The 9,358-nt window shown below is 39.5% G+C and overlaps 1 long non-coding RNA gene across 1 annotated transcript in view; it reads left to right on the forward strand.

The window, feature by feature from the left end:
- The window catches only part of LOC115286630, a 50,678-nt gene extending 43,033 nt beyond the window's left edge, over nt 1-7,645 (forward strand). The window contains exon 6 of the long non-coding RNA XR_003906174.1: nt 7,588-7,645. This is a non-coding gene — a long non-coding RNA (uncharacterized LOC115286630). The remainder of the gene's footprint in view (nt 1-7,587) is intronic.
- Nucleotides 7,646-9,358: the final 1,713 nt, after the last annotated feature.

A 9,358-nucleotide genomic window follows, 5' to 3' on the forward strand; every position in this document is an offset into this window, starting at 1 on the left:
ACAGGTTCACTCTCTGGAGAGTGATAATCCTTGCCTGAGGCAGACAGAAAACTTGGCGGCCCCGACAGAAGTCAAATATCTGGATATTGGTTTCCTTAAAACTGTGTCTGCAAAAAGTATAATTATTTGAACAATTTGATGTATATGGTTCTTAAACTAGTCCATGGGCCCTCTCTTCCTGGAGTAGAAAGAGGTGAATGCAGCAGGAGGTGACGGAACAATTATAGACACCTCTTTAAGACCTTTGGAATGGGGAGGAGCCCATTGGGAGAGTTTTTTTAGATGTTTTAATCTTCAGGAATCTGATCCAATTATATATATATATACATATATGGGTTTTTTTTCCTGTGTGTGTGTGTGTGTGTGTGTGTGTGTGTTTAGATAGAGGGAGCACAAGTAAGGTGGATGGAGAGAGAGAATCTTAAGCAGGCTCTTACACTCGGCATGGTACCTGATGTGGGGCTCCATTTCATGACCCTAGGATCATGACCTGAGCTGAAAGCAAGAATTAGATGCTCAACTAACTGAGCCACCCAGGCACCCCTGGTCTAATTATACTTTGATCACAGTAAAAAGTTTATTTGATTTCTGTTGCCAAATATCCTCTAGTTTTTGAGAAGTAAATGCCTTTTAAATGAATCCATTTAAATTTCGTGAGATAATTAAAGTTATTCATCTCAACCTCAGTGGCTTCTAATTTATACTCATGCAGGAGGTCCTGCTAATAATGAAATGTCACAGATTATTACTTATCAATGACAGAATATACAAGATCCTCCCAAACAAAATGCACTATGTTAATTTGTATTGATAAATGTCACTCACTTAAGATTTTCCTTGAAATCAGTTTATGATTTACTTCAAAAGCCTTTAATAGATGAAAAGTCTAGTCTCAATAATACCGTTGATCTCAATTTGCATATTTGAACCTATTTTTTTCAATTCCTAAATTTATCATTGTTTACTTATGTCTCTTATTGATTTTATATGTAATAAACAATAATGTGTATTATGTTATATTTATTTTTATTCATGGTAATTATTAAACTTTGTTTATAGTTGTCATTTATGATTTTATTGTGATTTATGATTTTTTTCTTTAAAAAGGCTTCTTGTATATGGAAATCAATAGATAATCTTTTACAAATAGGGGTAGAATAAAGATCTCACCTTTGTAAAGTCACATGTAAAATATTTTACAGCAATGACAAGGGTGGTGAGAATATAAAGAACATGCAATTAGGACCAATGTCTAAATAAGACTTTTATAAAATCGATAGGAAGCGGTGCAAAAAATACTGCAAGAAGTCAGTTTATAACACTGGCAAGCAATAAGCTTATTTACTGATATGAAAAACACACCAATAGCATGCATAGTGTCTCAGTATTAAATCAAGGGGGAGACTACACTAAAGTAAATTAAAAATTTATAATACAGTTAAATTTATAATTTGTTACACATTTTTTAGTTTATCCAATTTATTTTCAATTTATATTCCAATTTAGCAAATAAACCCTGCTTTCAACACAAAGGAATCAGACTTTTGATTCACACTTCAGGAAAGTGAAAACTTGCACGGTCTTATAGTAAACTCAGTATTTGTTTTCAGTTATTTAGCATGACACCCTTACATAGTTTTAACCAAATCTTTAACTCCTTGAAGTGGCAAAAGTTCGAAAACATTGTGAAAAAAAATTGTCCTTGGAGCACTTGGCAACCAAGAACTTCACCTCCAGGTGCAGTACGTGGTGTCCCATCTGGGTTTTTGTTGAATGTGGAAACGTCCTTCATCCTAGGTCAAGTGGCAGACTTGCCTAAGCAAAGCACGTGATGTCAGAGCCTGGTCCAAGGCCTGGAAATGTTGTGGGGGCAAGAAACAAAGGATAGAAGAGGGGACTGTAAAGAAGGATAGGAGGAGAAGAAAAAGAGAGAGAGAGATGGCAAGAGAAAGCAAAAAGCAAGCTGTGTGCTGGGGAAAGACAGGGGGCCCCACTCCCTGGCCTCCGTGCTCCTGCTATCGTTACCTAGGTCTATTTAGGGAACTTTCCAAAACACAGAGAAGCTCTGTGGGTCTGGCTCTCAGAACTTATGCAACCAATTGTTTGGGGAACAGCCTGGAAATTTCACAAGAAAGCTGAGTTCTCAAGAGATTGACAGTTTGACCAGGGGATCAAAGGTTTGGTGTAGTGGGGCTAATTTTCAGAAAGCCTTCCCAATTGTGAAGATTTTCCTTCTCGTTATGGCAGTTAAGACATGTGAAAATAGTAATTCGAGGCACTTATAAGCAGCTTTCTTTTTTGTTCCCCATATTCCACAATGTCAGTCCTCTCCAAACCCATGAAAACAAAGTAGGCGGCCAGGATGATTACCGCCCCCCTCCCCCCAATCACTGATAAAAGGAGAGGGAAGTACAGAAATATGCAGTGATTTGTTTGGCTTGCCAAGAAGAGAAAGTCACATGGTTGGATCACAAGTATTATTGCCTTCAAATTGACAAAGTACATAAGCAGCATGCCTGTGTGTGGGTGGGGAGGAAGGAGGGGTTGCATGATAAAGGGTGAGATGAAGAGTCAGATAGGTAGGGAATGAGATCCTAACAGTTGTTTGAGATTCTGAGTAATCCAAATATATTTATCAAACCAATTAAGATCAAAACCAGCAGCTAATATAGTCTGTTGCTATTTAAAATGCATAGGTGGCACCTGGGTGGCTCAGTTGGTTGAACATCTGACTTCGACTAGGGTCATGATCTCAGGGTTTGTGAGTTCAAGCCCCACAAGTTCCAAGTCTGTGTGGAACCCGCTTCGGGTTCTCTGCCCTCCTCTCTCTGCCCCTCCCCCACGAGTGCTCTCTTAAAAACAAACAAACAAACAAACAAACAAACAGAAAAGAAAATGCATGAGATAACTAATAGCAGTAGTCTTAATCTTGTGTTTGTTTAATTAACAGGAGGTGATGTAGATAAACCAAGTACTTGTCAGCAATCCCTGATAACCAGGATTTATTTGGAATCTAGAGAATGGACTAAAAATCCCATTTCCCCCAACATTTTACAAATCACTGACCACTGATACTAATTTAGAATAAGGGAACTATAGAAACCTTGCATTTGCACCAAGACCTCCCGATTCATTGTTCCTATAGTTTGGATCAGGCTTCACAACCATACATGAAGCGTGTTAGGCCAGGAAGTCAAGTGTTTGGTATGTTTTTATTATGCTTAAACTTCTGTGGGTTTAAAAGGCACTAAATGTCATCTAGTTTCTTTTCTTTCCTTCAACTGTACAAGAATGCTTGAGTGGGATATTGTGACTGAAAACGTTCACTCTGCATTGATCACCTGCAGGTCTGTTTTTAGTCCTCTGAAGATTCCCAAATGCAGAGCTTCCCCTTTAAAATCTTTAAAGCAGGATCGTTCAGACCGTAAAGATCCACGAGCCCAGAGATTTCCTGCTTGGAGTATTTCTGGCCTCCATCACCTGGTTTAGATTTGCCCATTGGTCAATTCTCCATCTAATAGTCAGACCCCCAGTTTCATCTTGTGACTTGTGGATAAAGTCAGCTTTACCCAAATGAATGGAAGCGAAATTTTAGAATATTTACAAAGCATTCATTCTGCTGCTCCATGTCTCCCTTCCACCATAGTTTAAAAAGCTTCAACTTTATACACAAACCACATTCTGAGGCTGACTGACAAGTCTTTGTTGAAGGGTTTAGGTACCAAAAGAACAGAATGGGACAGGCCGGGTCATAGGCATTTAAATTTCTCTTGAAGGAACACTAGCACTAATATCAGTTCCCACTGCAACTAAATTAAGATGGTTTTTCCAGAAGGAGTTAGCATTTAGCCATAGTAAATTTACAATGGAGGCTTCCAAAAGTGACATGTGTTTCTCCTCGCTTACTCCACTCATAATTTCAATTAGGAAAACACTGATTAACCCCAGAACACAGTTTCTGGGAGAATCTTACTTTTATTGTCCTAATTTTATGAATTCAGAGAAAAAGGGAGAAGCTTACAATTTATCATGTCAAATTATTCATAGCTAAACCCTTGACAGGCTGTATCTATAAAAAGATATGAGACTAACCATTATTTCTTTCTCTGAATGAATGGACTGATTCAGGACTGCTTTGTAGATACAGTCCATTCAAGTAGGAGAAAATGCTAAACATCAGGTTGAACTTTTTCAGCATTTAAGACATGTATTTTAAAAGCATTTAATGGGGCACCTGGGTGGCTCAGTTGGTTAAGCTGAGTTTGTCTGGCTGCGGCTCAGGTCATGATCTCATGGCTTGTGGTTTGAACCCTGCGTCGGGGTCTTGTTGACAGCTCGGAGCATGGTGCCTCCTTCAGATTCTGTGTCTCCCTCTCCCTCTCTCTCTCTCTCTCTCTGCCCCTCCCAGACTCATGCTCTGTCTCTCTGTTTCTGAAGAATGAACAAACTTTAGAAAAAGAATTTTTTAAGCATTTAAGAGGGGGCGCCTGGGTGGCTCAGTCGGTTGAGCGTCAGACGTTGGCTCAGGTCAGGATCTCACGGTTCGTGGGTTCAAGCCCCGCGACAGGCTCTGTGCTGACAGTTCAGAGCCTGGAGGCTGCTTTGGATTCTGTGTCTCCCTCTCTCTCTGCCCCTCCCTTACTCACGCTCTGTTTCCTCTCTGTCTCAATAATAAATAAACATTAAAAAAAAAAAAGCATTTAAGAAGAAAATAGTGGCCACAATTTATTGGCACTCATCCATGAGAAGGTGATAAAACGCAGTGGTATTGCAAAGCCACGTAAATTAGACTGTATGAGCAAACAAATTTCCACACAGGTAAGTTTTGTCAAAGCGTTTGTCTATCTTGAACTATCCATCTTTACCATCAATCCATCTCTACCAACACTGCTCCAGCCAAGCCATCTCACTGAAATCTTCACTTCCGCGATATACTTAAAGCTCCTTGATGTTCTTCCAGCTACCTTCTCACAGCTACCATGGTGCTCAAAACAAATTAGGTCTTGTTAGCCCTGCTTATTTAACACTTGTCAAAATTCCCATTGCACTTTGAATAAAATACAGATTCTGTCAAATCTGATTTCTTATCATGTCTTTCTCCAATCATTATTTTCCAAGTTTCTATCCCATAAAACATTCTTGCCTGGACCTTTCTTTGCACATTGTAAGCCAGCTACCTGGAATTCTCTTTTTCTCAAATTTGACCAGACTATCTCTTTCTAGCCATCAGGGTTCCATATCAAAAGTAGCCCACAGATACATTTACTATTCGTTTATCTTGTTTTACTTTCTCTGTAAGACTCACTCTGGAATTACCTTGGTGTACATGTTTAATGCCTTTCTTCCCTACTAGAATGGAAACGGAAAGATCAGGAACCTGTTTGTTCTGTTTACTGTTATATTTCCAACATTTTGACCTATGGAGAGACAATATGTAATCTTCTAAATCAAGATTCTAGACGACTTAGTACAGGGTAGTTTTGTGATCAAGACGGGATGAAGTCAAGGGTATATGTTATAGCCAGATAGAATTAGGGATGGCTAAGGAACCAATTTTAAAATTATGGGCAATGTGACACTATAGAAAGAATATGAACTTGGAATCAGACCTGAGCTCAAATTCCAGCCTGCCACTTACTAGTTGTTTGACCTTGGGCAAGGTACTTACAACTTTAGTGAGACTCATTTTCTCTATTTAAAGGAACAGAGAATAACCAGCATTTACAAATGACTATTTTACAGTGTTTTGAAAATTAAAGGACATTATGCATGTCAGGTGGTTAGGCCTGTGCCTGTAAGCTCTCAGTATGTGGTAAGTTATTGTGATGGACACTGTCTGTTACCCTCCAATAGTTTTATTTTCTTTTTCCTTAATAACACAGCCCTAATTTTTTGATAGTGATATTTATTCTCCTTTTACTTCAAAGCCATGTAATTGTCTTATGTAACTATCAATAGTGATTTTACATATAAATATCAGTAACTGCATCTTCAAAGATTTTCCTGAGACAACTTGGGTACCTTTGGAATCAAAGCCAATATTCTTATCTGTCTTATTTTTCTAATCAATTTTCCCAAAATCTAGATTTCTTCTGGAAGTAGCACTGACTTCATTCAGGGTGGCAATGCCTACGCCCAGATGGTGAATCAATCATGCTTGATCTAAGACAATCATAAATAACGTGTTCCTCATTTTCCCAGACTCCTTTGAAATTCAGGTGGTCATGTGACCCAATTCTGGATAATCTATTCAGAACTAAGAGGAAGTCGACTCTGTGTGTGTGTGTGTGTGTGTGTGAAGGGTGGAAGAGAGCTTCTGGGGAGGTTTTCTGCTCTTCTGATACTAGTATAGACATTGGTGGTGCTGTGTATAAGCCCCTTCTTTCTCTCATGAATATTGAAGTGATGGCGTGTGATGAAGCAGCCATTCTACAGCCTTGAGGGAAAGCTTTCCTATATTTGAGCCCCTGAACCAAAGCCGGAAGTCACATATCTACACTTTGTAAAAGGAGAACAACAATGTCATATTTACTTAAGCCACTGTTAGGTTACCTGCTTCTGAAAGGACTCCTAACTGATGGAGGGGTGTGTGTGTGTGTGCGTGTGCGTGCGTGCTAGTAGAGCATTTAAGGTGATAGTAGGACAGTTATATGTTATTCGTATCCAAAGTTAGCTGGTTCACTGTCATTTGGATATTTACAAAGTGAAATCAGAGATGGATGATCAACTTCTTTAAAGTCATACTTTAAACATGAGAGAGGTTAGGAATCTGGATTTTAAATTTTATTAATTAAATCTGATGCTCAGGAAAGTAGTCCTCCCAAACACTGGCTATATTTTACTGTGGAAAACAATAACTTGTGTATTTATCAAAAGCCAAGTTTAAAAAGAAATCTGCTTTTCATTTCCAATGTTAACCTCATTTTATTTCCTTTTATAAAAACAAAATATATTCTGTTTATATTTTTGGATATTTGAGTAAAGAACAATCATCAGTCACAAAAAGCTGCGTTTAAAAAAACCTTGTTTGAGATTGAAAAAATTTAAAGTGTTTATAGCAAAATGGCTTAAAATAAAGCTGACAGAAATTAGAAATGTTCTATTATACTATGTGCTATATAAAACATACCATGCTATATTGTTAGACACTAGAATTTTTAAATAACACTATTATAGTTTTCGGTACTTAGTTAACTGTTAATTTGCCTAATAGTAAGTAACATTTATGTAGAGTTACTATATGCCAGGTATCTTTAACTATATTAATTCATTTAGTTTCCACATTAACTCTGTGGATTTGGCACCATGGTCACCCCCAGACGTTGACTACTTTGCTCCAGCAAAGTAAATTTGAACCAGAATCTGGCTCTAGATTATGCTTTCTTGCCCATGACATTCTGTACCTCCCAAGTAATAGTAATCATTATATTTTATATGAGAACAGTTAATTACTTGTTTGAGCCACAATTTCTTAACTCATTTCCTTTTTGTTCCTTTATCTGAGTATTTGAAGATAGTGTCCCATTTATTATCCCACACACTTTGGGATACATGGATTTACCACACTCTCTTACTCCATTCTTCCAGGATGCTAACAAATTAGAAGTCAGAAGATCACTGAAGAGAATCCAAAGCCAAAATTCTCACCCACCATAAAAAGAAATGATCGCTTGCAGTTTGGGGACAGATTAGAAAGCACTACACTAACCATATTCAGCTTGTAAAACTCTAAATCAAATCCTGCCATTTCTATCCATTTCAAGTCCTGAATTTCAAGGGTGTGTGTATGTGTGTGTATCTTATTCCGTCTTCCGGGGGAACCACATCAGTGTTGTCTTTCCCTTTTTCTGCCTGCCATGGAGACTCAGGAAGAGTGGACAAAGATGACTACCAACCTTGGCTTCATGGATGGAACTGAAGTTTCAGAAAGATAGCTGTCTGTGCGTGATGAGGCCAAGGATGGGTGGAGGAAAGCACGAGCTAGATGTATTTAATGGAAGAGAGAAAAGACTATGAGAAATGTGCGAGAGGAGCAGGAGACTTGAGAAGAGGGAGAAAGCAGGGGGTCTGAGCATGGGGGTGAAATGACCATTTGGAGAGTGTTGGGGAAGAAAGTCTGCTCTCCCAGACTCTCGCTTGTAGAAGCTACAGTTTAAAGGAAGCTGCCCAGAACCGCCTCTCTTCTTGGTTGCTCCTTAGGCATTAAGGAAATAAACAATTAAGCCTAGCCCTGGCCACATCCTTTTTCTCCTGGCGTTTGCAACCTCTCTCCATTCTCCAAACCTCTGATACTGCTCCTTAAGTTAATCACTCATTTTCTCTCTGCAGGGTCCCGCCCCTGCATCAGCCGCTCTCACCCTCTCACTATCCCCCCTTTCCCTAGCCTCCTGTGAATGGCTGCTGGGTGTTCTCCCTGAAGCAGCCATCCTGGACCAGATCATGCTCGAAAACTGCTTTTCCACTTAGGGAAACCACAAGGAAGTTTCTAAAATGGCAGTCCCAGCTTGTTCCCTAATATTATGCTTCCCTCTCTCTCTCTCTCTCTCTCTCTCTCTCACTCACTCACTTTTGACTTTTCCTTTTAGTTCTGGATATGGAACTTAGCTATTAAGAAGAAGGGATTGCTAGAGCTAGCTTTGGGGCAAAGTTCTTTTTTTTTTTAATGTTTATTTATTCTTGAGAGAGAGAGAGAGAGAGAGCATGAGCATGGGAGGGGCAGAGAGAAAGGGAGACACAGAATCTGAAGCAGACTCCAGGTTCTGAGCTGTCAGCACAGAGCCTGATGCAAGGCTCCAACTCAGGAGCTGCGAGATCATGACCTGAACCTAAGTCGAATGCTCAACTGACTGAGCCACCCAGGAGCCCCCTAAAGGAGTTTCTATGGAATTCTACAACCCCGTGATACAGACTGACAGCTGCCACCTTATCTCTCTTTCGTCAGTAGCATCCCACCCACAAAGCTCCTGCCCACTTCTCTTAAGTCTGGTCCCGCAAAAGTCTCTAATCACCTCTCAGTTCATGACTCAAATGCAGAGCATTCAGACCTTTTGCTGGCTGAATTACTATGGGTCACGTTTCTTTCTCTCATCCCCAAATCTTGGTCCCAAGTATTTATTCCTTCTCATATCCCCCTGCTACTGGTTCCTCCTTGTCGTCTCGTCCTTACATTGCAACATCCCCGGGCTTCTGGTTCTGTCATCCTCATCCTTTCCCTCACTGTCTTCCCTATTATGGGTCATATTGCAACCCCTCCAAAAAGATATGCTAAAATCCTGACACCCTCTATCTCAGAATGTGACTTTATTTGGAAAGAGGGTCACCGCAGATAGAAATAGCTTCAATAACAGAAGGCTGTACT

Source organism: Suricata suricatta, chromosome 3 (assembly GCF_006229205.1).
Source record: "Suricata suricatta isolate VVHF042 chromosome 3, meerkat_22Aug2017_6uvM2_HiC, whole genome shotgun sequence".
In the NCBI taxonomy this organism is placed as follows: domain Eukaryota; kingdom Metazoa; phylum Chordata; class Mammalia; order Carnivora; family Herpestidae; genus Suricata; species Suricata suricatta.